The 18871-nt window shown below is 38.8% G+C and overlaps 1 protein-coding gene and 1 long non-coding RNA gene across 5 annotated transcripts in view; one reads left to right on the forward strand and one right to left on the reverse strand.

Annotated features, from left to right (window-relative positions):
* Positions 1 to 18871, forward strand: part of Fas3 (fasciclin 3) — a 95005-nt gene that overhangs the window by 35749 nt on the left and 40385 nt on the right. The window lies entirely within an intron of this gene.
* LOC137581045 (uncharacterized) lies at positions 10809 to 14135 on the reverse strand. Its single transcript, XR_011033058.1, has 2 exons — positions 13005 to 14135; positions 10809 to 12916 (listed from the first exon to the last, which is right to left on the reverse strand). It is a non-coding gene; the product is annotated as an uncharacterized lncRNA (long non-coding RNA).

The following is an 18871-nucleotide window of genomic DNA, read 5'->3' on the forward strand; positions in this document are numbered from 1 at the left end:
GCTGACACAATGCAGGAAGACCTAGGCCCTCTTCAGCTTCTTCAACTCCTGTACCACTTATTGTCTGGCCCACCAGATTCACCGCGTTCTGGCCTCTTACTTGGGTTGTGTAAGTAGCTCAGCGTTTGGCTATAGCTTTCGATTCAGAGATCTTATGAATGCCAAGCATGCTGATAACACCTTCCACCCACAATCCACTGTCCCCACCAGTAGCAATCTGCCTCACCGCATTCTGACTGCTTTATGCGCGAAACGTGTTCAGGACACGTTATGGCCACCGATGCTGTTGGCGATTATGAAGATATGAGACCGACCTGCAGGAGCAGATAATACGCGCCCGCGCCAAAAGGATTTTTATTGATTTAGACTAAAGTTTTTTTTTCTTTCTTCGTTAAAGAGCGGGAACTGGGGAAAAGGAGTTGAGTTGAAGTGCTGTGCGGGCTAAGGGCAAGTGCAGCCACCACAATTCGCTTAGGAACTTGGCATTGTTCGGCCCTTTGTTGTTGGGATGCTTTTCCGCAGTCGTTCAGGGGCCAACACACAGTCTGAAGTGATTGGCTGCGTATGGGAATTGAGCGCGAAAATAGCTTCATTATTTAAAGTAGTTTTCAGTTCTAAAAAGAGGGAAAAAAAGGGAAAAAGAGAAAAGCACAATTGAGCTTGGGCACTTGGGACACAACCACACACACACACACACACATGCGAATGTGGAAAACGAAGAAAAGAGAGTTGAAAACTGAAATGGAAATTGCCTAAATAATTTGTAAGCTTTGAAGGGGGACACATCGAATTGAGTGAGTTAGTTGAGTACGAGAGTTGAAAAGTTTCCAAGTGAAAGGCAAAGTTTTTTTTTTTTTTTTTGGGTATATTGAATGTATATAACTTACACCCACAATACTTTCGCCGAGCAAAAAGTTGACATTTTCGAAGATTAAAATATCCTTTGAATTCGAAAAACCGACTTGGTAATAATCAAAATTTTAAGCACTATCCGTCTTAATTACATATAAAATCAATATTTAACTCTAATTTATTCCAAATATGACAAAATTTTTCATAAATTGTCCGATTTCTTCAAGTTGGCATTAGATATTCTCAGTTAGGACTAAAAGTGTTAACTAATTTATTAGCCAAATTAATCAGTTTTCCATCATTAAATCTCCCTTTAAGCTCCAATTGATTCTCATATGATTAGTTAGTTAAAGTTCATTGCCAAAATTGATTTTAAATTGTTTCAGCCCATTTTAAACCTAATGAAATATAGATTTGTATCTTTACAATCTTACCATTTTCTAACAGTTCCCACAAAAACTTGTCCAGCACTTATTAATTTTCTCATCATTTTTCAATTATAATTTTAATTAACGTTGTTCACTTCATTATCCAATGCCTTTTCATCATCTACGTAAATCTGTCATATACTTATCATTTTTTTATATGCAAAATTTGTATAAATTCTTTTTTTTGCCATTTGTTATATCATCGTGACGTTAAAAAGTAGAAAAAACCTTCAACAATTTTCTCCCTTATGACTCATGTCTTATTCATTTTCTATTATGCCATCTATGCAAATCTACTTACCCCAACCTTCATACCTTTCAATGTGCTCGACATCACATAAATACACAGAACCTGCCTAAGAAATAAATAAATAAATAACTAAATGTGCAAAAAAAATGTTCAGACTGCCAGCCTTTTTACATGTCAAAGCAACTTATTTTTCTATGCAAAAAGTTCCTCCAACCTCACCTTAAGCCAACAAAATAGAAACATTCGCCAGAAGAGGGGAAATTCGCCGGGGAACATTTATTTACTTAATATTATGTATATCACACATACGACCCATTAGACAACTCACAAATACAAACACATAATAAACACATTTGCCTCCACGACCGCGACCGCGACCGAGAGAAAAGAAAGAGAAAATGCCACAGGTGGTTAATATGGCAACTTTCACACTTAACGTCACCTGTATATGTACACCCTGCTCTCCGCCATCAGAGATGGCAACACCCATAGCAGCAGTTTTGTCCCTCTCTCTCTCTCTCTCTCTCTCTCTCCATCTATTTTTTATGGAGTTCTGTTTGTTATGCCATAATTTACATACATTATACATGTTCCTCCTGTTCGCATCTGTATCTGTATCTCAGGTAGTACATTGAACCTGCAATGATTGCACACGGCGATAGAGACGGGACGCCGAAGGGAGAGACAGACCCAGAACAAAAAATCCATAGGAAACCGACACAATATACTATAGACCGTATGTATACATGTAAGCTATAACCCCCGCCGAAGGGAGTTTTTCGTGTCCTGAGGAAAAACAAAAAATGAAATTGCTGGCACCAGCAGCAAACAGCAGCAGCAGCAACAACAACAACTGTTGCTAGTTTCCGGCTTCCTGTAGAGTTGACAAATTTTCCTAGGCTTTTTTTTTTTGGTTTATTTGAAGTTTTCGTCTGCCAGTCGCCAGATTTTATAATGCATTTAATCTACAATTTTTCATGACAAAAATTTGAACTTTATTATCTCTTGGCAAAATGTCGTTCATGATAAAATGATTAATATGTGTTTAGTTTTACGAGTGTTTTATGAGTAAAATGAGTAAAATGTTTGTATATTTATGAGTTTTTATTAAAAACCAAATTGATGAAACATTTTTAAAAAAGACTTTACGGTATGTTAAGCACAATATTTCTGCGTTTTTGTGGGCCAAATCAAATGTCATGTTTTAGGTCCCTTTCAATTCTGTAATGGAAAATCTCTCTCCTGATTAGGTAGAAAGAGAAAAATTAGAGAAATGCGTTTGAAAACTTTTCTGTATTATTGTGGTGAAACATGTTAAACTTTAAGTTCTTTGACTTTTTGTGTCTATATACTGAATGGAACTTCATCAGAGAAGAGAACAACTCAAACCTCAAACTATTCGTATTAATTGCAATTCCAATTGTCACACCTAAAACCCACTTCTGAGAATGTCGGTTGCAAATCACATTACCCAGTAGAAGATTGTAGATGGAGAAGCTGTCAGGAAGGCTTCGGCGGGGAGTGCGACTTATAGGAACAATAGAAATGCCAGACTCGTACGTTTAGGTAGATAATTAATATAAGTTTATTAATTAATTGAGACTTAACAATAAAGTGACGTTTGCAAGGTGATGCCGTTGGATTCGTTCGTGGTGGCCGTTCGTTACCACCGATCGTAGGAGCTTATTCGTTCGCACCCTTTCTTGTCAACGTTTTGTTACCAACTTTTTTTATACTTATCGATAACACCAGGGGTAGAGCATAACGTCGCTTGCCCAGGGCTGAATCAGTATGTTAATGAACTGTCTGGTGACACAATACAATAAAAGCCATCTAACGTAATCTCTTCCTTCCTTTCGTTTCAGGTACGTTTTCTTGCTGTCTATCTCTGTCTAATGCAAACAGGTAACTCAGCTCTGTCAACTCCTTCGCCACTCCACACCCTCTTCACTCCCTTCGTCGACATACTGTCACATCGTATCACATTTTACCCAGTGAAATCAAAAAAATCCCACGCACAAGCCAAATATTTGCACAACTCACATTGCGAAAAATATTTGCACTGCGGAAACGGAAATAGAAAAATGCAAGGTAGCAAAGATGCTGGCACAACTGGTAAGGGATCGGATGTATGAAAAGGGGAAAGGGAAATAGAAATGATAGCATAAAAATCAAAACAAAAAACAAAAACCACTTCAGACAGAAATGTTCACACTTGCAGCAAAATCGAGGAAAGGGAAAAACCAAAAACCCAAAAAAAGTAAATACGAAAAATGTAACGCGAGTCTGCTGCACTTGGCAAGTCCTTTCGGCCAGGCAATTGGGTCAACAGGGCCATAACTGCGCCACCTAGTGGCAGTGGCGTTAAACGAATTATAGAATGGCAAAACCAAAGTGGCATAAAAATAGAAGACGCGACTTGTGACTTGCATACAAAGTGCAGGAAGATATTTTTCTCTTCTCCAGTTTGCCAGTTGTCTTTTCCACAATTAAAAGTGGGCCATGAATGGGGAACAATAAAAATGGTTAGAGCCAGAGTCGAGAGTAGAGAGTACAGAAACAAAATGAAATTAGAAAAAACATCATGAGTCTGTCTGGACTGGCCATGCTTGACCGTAAAAATGGCGCGTTGTGTTGCCTGGCACAGAAACGTGCCGACCGTCTGACACGCATTCTAAGCTCTGGCGATAGCTATGGAGATGGCTATGATGATGGCTTTCACATTCCACTTGGATAGCAGAGCGGCCTCCACACTTGACCAAGTTAACTAGTGGCTGTCTCCCTCCATCTCTATCTCTCCCACTGCCCGATCTTCCTCTAAGTGGCGATTCCTTGTCCCGTCTGACCACTTAGCGAGCTTGAACCTGCCTTTTGCTATCGCAGACCACTTTCACCCTCCCCCACTGGCAGTTTATTGGATGCCACAGCGGACTCTGGTCAGCTCGACTGTCGCCTATTCCATTTCCATGTATTTTCTAAAACATTTTTCTACTTCTACCCACTCGCGCTTTGTGTTTTGTCGGCCCTTCGTGTTTAATGAAAAACACTCAAAAACGCTAAATGCTTTTTGTTCTAACCAACTTTAGTAGAAAACTCCCCATTGGAAATGGAAATTGCCCAACTGGGCGTGGCATTGGTCAAAACTCGATGTTTGCATAGAGAACAAAATAGTTGGCGTATTAGAAAGAGGGAGAGAGAGGTTAGTGGAGGTGTAGAGCAAATACTCTTTTAGCGTAATTAAAGTTTCGTTTTTTTTTTTTTCGGTTTCTCCTCGCTGAGCCTTTTCGATTTTCCAAATGGAAAGAAAATTCGAGGTGGCTCCCAATTTGAATAGATTTTCAAAGATTTGTATGCATCGATTTTGCATTGGGGACAATAGCAGGAAATATTCATTTTATTAGTATTTGGATTAAAACTGCAATGAAAGCTTTAAAGGGCAATCTTTGGTAAGTCCCAGACCCTTTCAACTAAATTGTTATAAGGGAAATCCGAAATGTGTTCCTAGATATGGTAAATACAACAGACATCAATGATCGGTGATCATGCATTGTTGCTTGGTATAATACCTGATCAATCATAGTCACTTATTTTTTCTATCATTTTGACCTTTTAACAAAACAAGTTTCAACCAAAAATATGGCAAGATATGAAATCTTTGCTCATAAATCATTTGAAGCCTTTAAAGGTTACACGATAATAAATTGGCCAAGAAAATTAATTAACTCCTTCTCTTATTACAAGTGAGCAACTCCCAGTAATTAATTAAAGTTGCTCAATTTTCTTTGCCGTGTTTCTTTGTTTCTCTGTTTTTTTTCGGGTTTTCTTTTATTTTTTTAACAAAGAAAAATGAGTGGTTATAAATTAATCTAAGCTTTTTCAAAACATTAGAAGCGCAGAAAAAAAAGAAAAGGAAATGAAATGTTTACCATTAAAATTGACTTTCACTTTGATGATGTCTTTAGCCATAAACTCGTAAATTAATAAATATATAAAAATGAAAGAAAATTGCCGTCTGGAAAAACTGACTAAAGTGCATTCAACACTGAACTGTTAAGTGGCGTTTGGCATTGTTTTTTCGTTGCAGCAAAAAAAGAGTCGACCTGGAAATACCTTTTGACTAGAGTTTGGAGTCTGTTAAACAAATGAGAGTTGGGGCTGTCAATATTTTCTGATTTCAATTAAACTTTATAGCTTAAGGCCCAGTTTTCAATTAAATGGCTTTAAATATATAAATTCGAAAAGCAAAAGTAGATTGGGTCTGATAGACAGTTGTTTCCACATGCATACCTTTAACTTTGCTGGACATGAAAACTTTCAAATTTAAATATGTAATAAAGTGTAAAAGCAACAAACAAAACGAAATGCAGCAAGCGCACGTGCAGAAAAGCTGTTGGCCTTTTTTTTTTGGTTTTCTCGTTTCTCGTTTCGTTTTTCTCTTGAATGCACAAAATCCATAGTCAACCATGACTTTCAATGGGGCAGAGTGAAGTCGTTTGGCAGAGTGTGGCCGAGTTGGAGTTGCAATCGAGTCGGTCCATTGTTGTATGCCCAGAGCCAAGTTAACATGGAAATGTTACCATCTCTTGACCCTCTTTCTCTCCCTCTGTCTCTTTCTCTGTTGCCATGTCGCTGTCACTGTCTCGCTGTCCGTAGTTCCGTGTCGCTTGGCCATAACTATACCGATAACCCCAAGGCGGCTCAGTCATAAATGTCTTGTCCGTCAATTCAGAAAAATTTGGGTCAGTGCTTGGGTTGGCTGCGCCTTTTTGCCTGCTGCCACACAATATTGACAATTGGACAATGGATAAATCCAGGGCTTTGATTTGCAGGCCCTCACTTCTCCCTGATTCCTGCCAATAAATTCAGTTATTAATGCGTATTTGTCGGTTCTGACTATTTTTTTTTGGAGGGGATTAGAATTATGAGCGAATGTTTCGTTGAGATTTACGACTCTAATTAGTTAAATATTTTTGTGGCTTTGTGACATGCAATCGAGGCCGCACAAAAATTTTCAGGACATTTGATTTATAGTCCATTGAGCAGTTGCCGAAAGCCAGCTTTCTCCACATGCTTCTCTAAAAAGGAGAAAAATTAAAGGGGCAACAAAAACGAGTCTACGATATATTTATTACTTGCCATTTTCTGTTGGCGGAAGCAAAAGAAACATCAAACAATAAACGATAACAAACACACACACACACACATCAATGCTATATCACATAACTCTCAACAGCTAGGAAAATAATAATTTTAATTATTGTCAAAACGACAAAAAAAAAAGAAAGAAGAAAAATAAAAACATTCCATAAACATTTGTGGCAAAATCCAAAAAATGAAAAACAAAAAGTTGAAAGTTGATAAAATATATCTGAAATTTAGACAATTGTGTGAAATTCCAAATACACTTGGCTGATATAGATGAGAAAGGATAATTTTAAGGACCTGAACTAATCTAAGTATATAAATATGATTCTATAGAGAACAAGGATTTTAATAGGAAAGTTTTTATAAATTTTGGATAACAGCTGATAAGAAGCTTCCTGTCGGTTGATCATAAAAGTTCCCTTTCAGTTATGGCTTCAAAGCCATCGTAAACTTGAATCAAACTTAGAACTCATAAACATCATATGGGTTTGAAATCAAAATCGTAGAAAGGACTCCTTCTGTAGAAGAGAAAATAGTTGTACAATTTTATTGGTTTCATGTTTTCTCTCGTTTCTCACATCTGCAACATCAACTTATAGATCCTAAATCAATTCTGTTTATCTATCTATTCAATTTCCAACACATTCTCAAGTGCTTACAAGTATTTGTGAAGCTTTTCATTCTTATTCTTCTATTCCATTTAACTCTTTGGCTCGATAGAGTAAAAGTAGTGATTGCATCATGTGGCTCTCTGCTGTTGCTGTTGCTGTTGCTGATGTGTTTCTCATGTCCGTTGGCCGTTGTCTCTTGCCTGTTGTCGTTGTCGGTGCTGCTGTTGCAGGGAAACAAATGCTGGCAGCAAAAAGACATTGCCAGCAACAACAATTGTTTAAGGTTTTTTTTATGATGTTTTCTGATGCCATCTTTATATAGAAAATAAATATGTATGCAGGTTCGTATATATATATATGAATGCAGTTTTATTAAATCTCTTTTGCCTTCTATGACTTTTGCTGGGTGTATCTTTGGGCTATTTGCTGGACAACAGTCGGACGGAGGTTGGACAAGAGTTGCTTGGTGGTTTTGGTATTATTATCATTTGTTGCCTGGCTGCATTTTAAATAATCGTTGCCTCTTCAAATTGTTTTGTACCTTCTCTTTTTTCTTTTTGTTACCTTTTTGCTGTGTAATTTTTATCAAATTTCGTTGTTGTTGCTGTTGTGCAACATTTGTTTGCCTGGGCTGGAAGAAGGTGGCGGAGGCGAGGAGAAACAACAACCAAGATGACGTTGATGAGCTTTTTATGGCCGGGCCATTAGGGGGCGTGGCGCATGGCTTGCATTGTCTTCAGTATGGTTTTTGCTGTTGCATGCAACTCAACATTAGCGTCATCATCATCGCCGTCATCGTTGTCGTCGTCGTTGTTGCCGTCGTCATCATTGTTGGTGTCGTTGTCGTTGCCGTTGCCGTTTGCCTTTTGCCGTGGCTGTTGTCATCTTGATGTATCTGTGGAACTGGTTCGCCACTAACCGGTTTGGGCGTGTTTGCGTGTGCCGGCAATTTGCCTGAACGTTTAACGAGCTGTTTATGGGGACCTCTCCACTGAGTCTGCAGGGAAGGGCGAATCTCCCTTTAAATTTCACAAAACACTCAAAACACACACCGCACCGCACAATCAGTTTATACGAAATCTTTTCCCAACTCTTTCGCTCTAGAGACATAATTTAGTTTTTCTTCTTTTTTTTTCTACCTCTCCTTGTGTTTTTGGCATTTTCAAGTATGGGCCAAACCATGAATAACTCCTGGAACAACAGCAGCAGTCGCATTCATAAATTCAAATGAAGCACTTGAAAAAATAAACGAAAGAAAAGATTTCCAACAATAGAGTACTACTAGAACATACATCCAGATGGAGAGGCCTAACAAACACAATGAATAGCCAGCTAGCAAGGTAGGTAGCTACACACAGACATAGGTTGTCCCTAGTCCCTAGTCCCAATGATTGCACATATAGTAGCTGGTTGTTGGTTTTTTCCCTTAGTCTTCTTGTTGCTATTGTCATTGTCAGCATTGTCAGTCAGTCAGCATTGTTGTAGTAGTTTCTGCTGCTGGCTTGCATAAACATTTTGTGCTTATCTTTTATCAGTTGATCTTTCCATCTCCTTGGATATGCCTTCCGAAATGTGTGGAAAAGTCCAAGACGTAAAAATTTCTCAAAGGCTTTAAGCTAAATGAAATATTTATGCTTTTCACAATTAGCCAGTCAGATTTTCATAAACCAACGTACAGACTGTAGTTACACTAGGCTACAAGGTTGAGCATTGAGCATGAACATTTAACGTAACTAACCGGAGTAGACTCATGACGGTTACTAGAATTCAGTTAATTCTGATTAATAAATGGTTAGGGGAGTTAAGGTCGAATGTTGTTTAGCTAACCTTTCTCTATGCTAACCCAATAGACATTTGAGAACTCCTTCTCCATACTTGCCTAAATATTTTGTGGTTTGGTGTTGTCAGATCGTGTGTCAAGACTTCTCACTTAAACTTACCTAACTTGTTTAATTAAACGTTAATTAACTATGTTTTATGCTAGTCGGAATGAAAAACTCGCTGACTAGTGTTATCAGATTGTGTTTTTTGTAGACTGCTCATCTTCCATCTCGCCGAGTTGGCTCAATTAAAGCTGAAATGTTGCTATTCAGCCTCTCTCACTGCCTTTTGGCCTGCCTCCTCCTTTTACTTTTTTGCTTCATGGAACAGAAATTTTTATGCACTTGGCATTTTTTCTATTCCTTCTAGTACTATCCACCCGCAATCTGCCATAGCCTGGTTGGCATTTTCAGTGCTCGAATGCCTGCAGTCAGTCTTGTCGGCTTAAGCTACCTCAGCTCTCGAACTCCCCCGACTCCTACAAGTCCTTTACCCTTATCGTGGCGCATACAATGGCCATACAACATCATGCACTTCATTTCGAATGCTTTTCCCTTTCATTCTTTTTTTTTTCTCATTTTCTGCATGATTTTTCTGCTTTTCTGGTATTCTGCTTTTTTGCTCCAGCCCGTTTCATGTCTCTTAAGTTATGGACTGGTTCTCAAGGCCTGCAGCACTTCCTTCCTGGCGAACTGAAGTTCGCCACGGTCTTGAAGTCATTCGTTCCCTGCTCGTTGACTTACTTGACTTAGACTCACTCGGAAACGTTTAACTCTGCTGATTGATTGCAGTCAACAATTGTTTGTTCTTTTGCTACATATATACACATACATACATACAAAATATATTTCCATGGGCTGCTATCTCTCTGCTTGTGGTGGGTGTGCCACTCTGGCTTTCAGCCTCTTTTTTGTTTCAATCTTTGTTTGGTTATGCTAATGCATTTCTTTTTTCTTTTTGGAAAACTCACAAAAAAAGGAGCCACAAAGTTTGCCTCTTGTTATCTTTAATTGGCTTTCAAGTCATTTATTGTGGACGTAACAATTGGATGTTTGTTGTTGTTAATATTGTTGTGGGTAAACATATGGCCAGGCCTATAGATCAAGTTGCACAAACACTCGAACAAACGACAAACGCCCACAACAATTGAACACACTCACATATGTATATACATTTACATATACATATATAACCCCAATGGTCGCCCACTATTATAATTGGTTGAGTGTTTTCCAATATGTTCAATGATTCATGGCTGGTTTTGATTTCATTTTGGCTTCACTTTTCCCTCTACCCACCAACTATACTCAAATAATTGTAGAGAAAAATTCTCTAGCTAAAGGAGTTGAGGCTGGTGGGTAAAAGGGGAAAAAGTGTCGATGAAATTGCTCTTGGAAAATTGTAATCTAGCAATTACATACACATGAAATAGGTCGGCCACAATACAATTTCATCTACACATTGTAATTTTCCTGGCAATTTCTATTTTGATTGTTTTTCTAAATTGCAATTTTCCCTGGAAAATACTTAAAATTTTTAAGATTTCTATATGAGAAATATATGTCACACCTAAAACCCACTTCTGAGAATGTCGGTTGCAAATCACATTACCCAGTAGAAGATTGTAGATGGAGAAGCTGTCAGGAAGGCTTCGGCGGGGAGTGCGACTTATAGGAACAATAGAAATGCCAGACTCGTACGTTTAGGTAGATAATTAATATAAGTTTATTAATTAATTGAGACTTAACAATAAAGTGACGTTTGCAAGGTGATGCCGTTGGATTCGTTCGTGGTGGCCGTTCGTTACCACCGATCGTAGGAGCTTATTCGTTCGCACCCTTTCTTGTCAACGTTTTGTTACCAACTTTTTTTATACTTATCGATAACACCAGGGGTAGAGCATAACGTCGCTTGCCCAGGGCTGAATCAGTATGTTAATGAACTGTCTGGTGACAGCTCGGCCAATCCTGCATTCGGATCGCCCTCGATTCGAGTATCTTCGTCGTCAGATACATCCAATTCGGGAATATTTGAACACCAGGGTTTCATCTTATCCGAGGAATATACAGAACAGTATTTACGTCCTGTAACCTGTATGCCGGGGACATCTTTGATTAAATAACGATCGTTTCCAAGGCTTTTGGCCACTTGATAAGGACCTCGGTATCGTGGTTCCAGTTTGCGCGATTCGCCTGTCGCGGCTGGTTCGTTTTCTACTACTACAAGATCACCTGTGGAATAAACAAAGGGGTTAGCATGTTTGGCGTCAAAACGTTTCTTCCATTTAGCTCGTTCTGATGCGATATTGGCTGCGGCTTGACTTCGAATTTCGGTGACGGTTTCGGTGGAATATGGCTTATCCAGATCTGCGTGTATCGCTGCAGTAAGGTTGTTTTGCACGACATCAATAGCGTTGAAATTAAATACGAGATCAATTGGACTGAATCCAGTGGTGCTGTTTTTCTGCGAGTTGACGGTCCATTGAAGGTTATGAAGAGTCAGATCCCAGTCCTTTGGATTTTCGTTCATCGTTCGTATATAATTGAGAATTATTTGATTAGCGCGTTCCACTTGACCGTTTGCACGGGGTGTTCGTACAGCATTCTTAACGTGTTGGATATGGTTTTGCTTACAGTAATCTTCAAATAATTTTGACGTAAACGCTGTTCCACGGTCGGTTATAATAAAATTTGGCAAGCCAAAGTAACTAGAAACTTCGTTTAGCGTTGATAGAACAGGTAATGATTTTGTACTTTTAACTGCTTTTACGATTAGAAATTTACTAAATGAATCAGATATAGCCAGTATATGAGTATTTCCTCGTTTGCTTCGAATAAAAGGACCCAAATGATCCGCGTGAAGTCGACGAAAAGGAACCGGTTCAACATCGTTGTAATGCATGCGACCTTCAGGCTTTCCTCCTTTTGACTTATAGTAGCAGCATTGGATGCATGTGGAAATATAGTCCTTCACGTATTTCCTCATCTTTGGAAACCAAAAACGTTTTTGAATCCTCTCAATGGTTTTATCAAGACCGAAGTGTCCGACATCATCATGGCAACTTTTAACAATGCGCCATCTTACTGCCTTTGGCACAACGAAGAGAATAGTGTTTTCCATTTTCCGATAAAGGCGATGATTTTCGATGACATAATCAATACGTAGTTGCTTCAGTTGATCACTGTGACGCTTTCCCTTCAGTACTGCGATTATTTCGGCAAGTATTTTGTCCTGTAGTTGCATTGTTAACAACCAGTCGTCGATTTCTGAAATTATGGTTCTAACAAATTCATCTAGTGATCCTTCCGGGGGTAAATTTGGAGCACGGCTCAACGCATCTACATGAGCCATTTTGCTACCATCTCGATGAATAAATTCACAGTCGTAATCCATTATTTTAATCCACCAGCGCGCCACCTGTGGAATGAGTTCTTTATTCGTTTTAACCTTGGCAATAGCTGAGCAATCGGTCACCAGACGGAATGATTTTCCCAAAAGGTAGACTCTGAACCTTTGGAGTGTTTCTACTACTGCAAGCGTTTCCAATGCGTAACTGTGGTATTTACTCTCAGCGTTGGTACAATGTCGACTAAAATAACAAACGGGACGCCAATCTTTGTCATTATGCAACTGCAGCAAAACTCCTGCTAGGCCTAAAGCACAAGCATCGGTGTGTACTTCGTGCTTAGCCGAAAAATCGTATAGAGTGAGAACAGGTTCGCTACATAGTTTTTCGATTAGTTCAATAAAGGCATGTTGCTGGGCTTCTCCCCAACTAAATGTATTCGCCTCCGTTTTGCGTAGCAGTTCTGTTAAAGGACGTGATATTAATGAATAGTTTTCAATAAATTTTCTGAAGAAACCTGTGAGACCAAGGAATCTTCTTACTTCTCTTACGTTTGTAGGTACTTTAAAATTTTTAATTGCGCGTACTTTACATTCGCCAGGTTTTATTCCATCTTTATTGACTATGTGGCCCAAGAACGTAATTTCGGATTGCAGAAACTTGCATTTGTCGTATCGTAGGGTTAAGCCACTGTCTTGTAAGATTGAGAAAAACTTCTTAATTCGTTGCATACCAGATTCGAAGGTCTTACTTGGGATTATTACGTCATCTAAATATGCGAGGACCTCACCTGATTCCATACGTTTTATGATTTGGTTCATTACCGACTGAAAGACTGCCGGAGCGTTAATGAGTCCAAAAGGCATTCTGTTGTATTCATAATGCCCGTCAGCTGTAACAAACGCCGTGTACTGTTTGGACGATTCATTTATCTCGATTTGATGGTATCCCATACGTAGATCAAGTTGCGTAAAATATACGTTTCCAGCTAGTTGAGCGAATTGCTCTTCCATGTTTGGCATAGGAAATGGAATTTTGACCGTAATACTGTTAAGGCGACGATAGTCGACGCAAAGACGATGTTCTCCATTCTTTTTATCTACGATGACGATTCCCGAGGCGTACGGCGAATCCGAAGGGCGAATTATGTCGTTTTCCAGTAGCTCAGATATGATATTCGTAACAATAGGTCTGAGCGCAAACGGTGTTCGGTATGGTTTCGTATAACATGGGACGTTTGATGTTAAAGTGATTTCCATTTTCGATATTGAGCATTTACCTAATTCGTTAGTTTTCTGCGCAAAACAAGCAGCATTATCTATTAAGGCCTTTTCCAATTCTTCGTTTTCGGTATCTGCTAGATTTCGAACTGTTTCTATTTGGCGTATGTTTTCGATAAAACATTTGTTTCCGTGAATAATTAGTTTATTGCCATCCCGACAAAGAATATCCTTACCCAATAAAACGTTTTCAGATATTAAGTCATTTTCCACTACAAGGATTTCGACTTCGTGACCTATCTTGTCCACAACGATTTTCGCATTTAGTTTTTGGTTACAGAAGAATTTTCCTCCTCCAAATCCGTTCAGTGTGATTGCACATCGTTGCAAAACGCCTACGTTTTCGGCAAATGATTTTCGAATCAGAGTACGTGTACTACCTGGATCGACGAATGCGTTTGTTTCGTTTCCGTTAACTGAAATAATTTTACAAATATCTGAGTTGATGTTTGAGTCAATTTTATTTACTTTCGAAACGTTTTTAAATTTTTCAGGGCAGTTGGTAGAGTCGTGATTAGTACGATTACAATGAGTACATCGAGGCTTACGCTGTGGAATAGGACAATCTGAGGAATAATGTCCCATCTTTTGACAATTAAAGCATTTGATTGACGACTCTATCTTTTCTTTGGATATCCGTTTTATTACGGATTGACCTGACTTCTGCGTATTACCGTTGGGCTCACGTTTATTTTGAAAGCTATGTGGATTATATTTGATTTCGTTATGAGCCGCATAGGCATGTATATCTCGTAAAAGTTCGTTACATGAGGTATAATGGTTAGATATTTTCCTCTTAAGATCGTAATCGTTGATGCCGTTTATAATATGTGTTACAATTGCTGAATCAGCTAACTCACCCTTTTTACCAATAGCTAGCATTTTATAAAAATAATCTTGTGGTGATTCCGTTGTTTCCCGTTTGGTTTTCAGCATTTTTAAATGAACATCAGCTGCGTTGCTAATACATGGGAAGTCGTATAGAAATTTCGAAACAAATTCTGGCCATGTTTGAAATATTTCATCCGTTGCATCCACCCAGTAACGAGCTGCACCTTGCATCTTTTGTTGAACTGCAAAAATTACCTTTCTGTCGTCCCAGTTATATGCGTTTTTCAGAGTTTCCACACGTTTAACAAACTGATGCGAATCCAATGATTTTACGGACGATGGATTAAATTCAGGAACAAGAGCTATAATTTCGTTCATGTTTCCAAAAGAATGATTAAAATTATTATATTTTTCTTCGCAGTTGACTTCGTGTTGTTGTTGTCGTTGGGTTGCGAAATCTTGAGAACTTTCCGAATACTGACCTACATTTACATTTGACCTACATTTGCTTACGTAATTCCGTGACGTTGGAACATAATTATCTTGTTGTGATGTAGCAACGTTATTGTAGTGCTGAATCGTAGCAATGTTACCACTTTGATGAGTCGGAGCGAAGGGTACGTGTTGGCGAGGCGTAACCATATAGCCGTGTTGCGATGTAACAATGTAATTGGGTTGCTGAGACGTAGCAAAGTAAGCGTGCTGCTGAGACGTAGCTGCGTAACCGAGTTGTTGCGAAGTATCGACATGATCGTACTGCTGAGACGTAGCATTGCAGTACTGCTGAGACGTAGCAGTGTTACCGAGTTGCTGGAACGTAGCAACATTACCGTACTGCTGAGACGTAGCAGTGTTACCGAGTTGCTGGAACGTAGCAACATTGTCGCACTGCTGAGACGTAGCAGTGTTACCGAGTTGCCGAAACGTAGCAACATTGTCGTACTGCTGAGACGCAGCAGTGTTACCGAGTTGCCGAAACGTAGCAACATTGTCGTACTGCTGAGACGCAGCAGTGTTACCGAGTTGCCGAAACGTAGCAACATTGTCGTACTGCTGAGACGTAGCAGTGTTACCGTTTGGCAAATACGTTACGTTTGTTTGTTCGTTTGTCACAAGCACGTTTCTTTCTCCAGAAACTTCTTGTACGTTTACGTCACTAAGCACAATTGGTGACGAAATCGTTGCAGGTTGGAATGAACGCTCCTGCAATACTCTAATCGTTTTTTCTAGTTCGTTTATCTTTTTAGCCATTGATTGATTTTCCGCACTGGCGTATTCGTCGTCACTACAGATCGCGGTTAATTTTCTCTGTAATTGTTCTCGATTTCCTGATGTTGACAATCCAGCTTGTCTACATTTTTGCTGCAAAGCTTTCTTTGAAACGTAGTTTTTCTGCGGCATTATTGTTGTCTCTTTCACACTTGTATGTTCGTTGATTTTTCGTTTTGCTTATTCGTCTTTCGTTCCTTGTTTCCACTAGTTCGTTTATGCGCAGAACACACACTATTACACTTTGCGAGTTTCTCATGCCACGCTATTTTACCGCGGAAAATTGCGCGTTACCTTTGTCTTCACACACTTCTACTTATGAGAAATATCAGTTCCTTTTTGCACACTATCCAAATTCTAAATTGGACACCATCCCACTTCTGAAAATTGTCACACCTAAAACCCACTTCTGAGAATGTCGGTTGCAAATCACATTACCCAGTAGAAGATTGTAGATGGAGAAGCTGTCAGGAAGGCTTCGGCGGGGAGTGCGACTTATAGGAACAATAGAAATGCCAGACTCGTACGTTTAGGTAGATAATTAATATAAGTTTATTAATTAATTGAGACTTAACAATAAAGTGACGTTTGCAAGGTGATGCCGTTGGATTCGTTCGTGGTGGCCGTTCGTTACCACCGATCGTAGGAGCTTATTCGTTCGCACCCTTTCTTGTCAACGTTTTGTTACCAACTTTTTTTATACTTATCGATAACACCAGGGGTAGAGCATAACGTCGCTTGCCCAGGGCTGAATCAGTATGTTAATGAACTGTCTGGTGACATATATATGAACTACTTGCAACTTTTCGTGTTGACAAATGTCTAATAAACATTATAGCCATTAAGTCCATACGTTAATTAAATCCTGTAAAACTAATTAAAAAGGTTTAAGTCAAAAACGTGAAGTGAAAAACTGAAAAACACGAAATTTCCATACGCCAAATTTGAAATACTCTTTCGAACAACTTTGTGAACAATTCTATCGATTTTGAAGTTCTTCTATTTCGATTAAATCATCTCATTTATCGTTCTCAAAAAAAAGATGTTAAAATGATGTAGAAGGATAAGTCAGTTTGACTTATTGTTTACTACTTCTACGAAGTTGATTCCATAGTTACATGTGTATATACAAACCTAGCATTAAAATCAGACATCTCTTCTCTGAAAGAGTATCATAATACCAGAGACAAAGCAAAAAAGAGCAGTTCTCTATAGAACTGTTCACATTTCTCGTTTATAGTCGGACTTTTTAGTTACGGAAATTGATTGACATAATAAAATAATCCTTCAGAGTTAATTGAAATGGATGAGGAGACAGAGAGACAGTGAGACGGGGCGATGGAGAGAATGGAAATGAAAAAGAAATGGAGGGGGCAGAAGGAGACACAACTGGCTAAAGCGTGACAGGTGAAAAAAAAAAACAGAAAAAAACTACATCAAATAAATGAAATTAATGTGACTTTTATTGAAATGAAATTTGCCATAAAAACGAGCTAAAATGGCGAAACAAAAAAAAAAAGGAAAAGAACGGCTAGTAGTCCAGAATCAATTGGCTAGTAAAACAAAAAAGGAAGAGAGAAACTGAAAGAGAGGGAGCGAAGGCGATGGCCTGAAAGAAAAGGCAAGCAAATAAAACCTGGTAAATTTGATTAGCGCGAAACGAAACGATTCGCATCGTATTGACCCTACTACAATATAAGGTTTTAAAGCGAATCGAATTTAAATTAAACAGTTGTAAATTTTGGGTATTTTTTTTTTGGTTTTTTGGCCATTACTCAAAAACCGCTGCTGGTTCTCAGCCATCTCTTCATCTTTAGACTTAACTCGCACATTTTCTCCACACCATACTTTTTATTTGCCATCAATCAACGGGGCAAACAAAGCCAAAAGCAAAAGTGGAAGAAAAACTTGAGCGAATTTTTGGCTGTTGTAATCTGCCTGGGGCTTACACAACGCTGTACGAAATTTTAATTATGCCCGGCTTAACGAAAAAGTTTACCATGGTCAGTCATCAGATGGGCAGCTATCCCCAACCCCAAACCGAACAGTGGGGAGTCCTTACTTCCCTCCAGTAAGACTCTGTCTCTCTCTCTCTCATCTGTTGACTCCCTTGACAACAACTCAAATAGCAAAACTTTTACAACATTTTATTTATTTGCCAAAAAATTTGTTGCTCCTCGCTCGGTTCAAGTTTAATTTACGCAAGCAGCGAACCCTTTTTTCAAGGCTCTAGGGAGTCCATGACCGGGGGCTAGCAGGACAAAGATAGAGGCAGAGAGAGAGAGAGCTGTCAACCATTTTTAATTGACTCACAATCCTTTTTTCGACAAATAAACTCCACTTTTCAGAAATAAGCATTCGACTTTTATTTTAATTGGCTTTGCACTCAGCATTAGATTTAGATGAAGACGGTAGAAAATTTATTGCACTCACTGGATTTAGAAAATCTCTCGACTCGAGGGCATTTGAGATTTATTTCTTAATATTATTTCCACCTCAATTGTTGCTGGCAACCAGCTTAGACATATGTTATACTATTTCCCTTTCTCCGTATCAGGATGAATGGTCGCTTTACCCGTGACATGTTCTCTAATTAGATACATGGCATTATTTGCATCGTTATCAACGCTTGAGTGAGAAAACCGTGGCGAAATGCAAATACCATAGAACATTTGATATGCATCTAGTTTACGCTGTTGTTATTTTTTAGAGTTAACGAGAGCTGGCCAGCTGCTCGGCTCAGACTGACTCATCACGGCTTAATAGCGGCCTGAGTAAACAAGATGAAATGGGATGCCATAAAGAGAGAGAGGATGGGAAGTTACCCCCGTGATTTACATCAACACAAGTACTTGAACGTTTATAGACATGTTATACAGAAAGTAACTCTCTTGGCCCTAACTCAGCTTTCTTTTTTTTCAAGTTTACCAACATAAATTAAGTTAGTTTAGACAGTTTGGATATAATTAAATATTAAGAAATCGATCACTTCGGTTTCTAAAAAAAGAGGAGCTTTTCAGTTCACACGATTCTTTTTC

The sequence above is a fragment of the Drosophila tropicalis genome, unplaced genomic scaffold (genome assembly GCF_018151085.1).
Source record: "Drosophila tropicalis isolate 14030-0801.00 unplaced genomic scaffold, ASM1815108v1 contig_845, whole genome shotgun sequence".
Classification (NCBI taxonomy): domain Eukaryota; kingdom Metazoa; phylum Arthropoda; class Insecta; order Diptera; family Drosophilidae; genus Drosophila; species Drosophila tropicalis.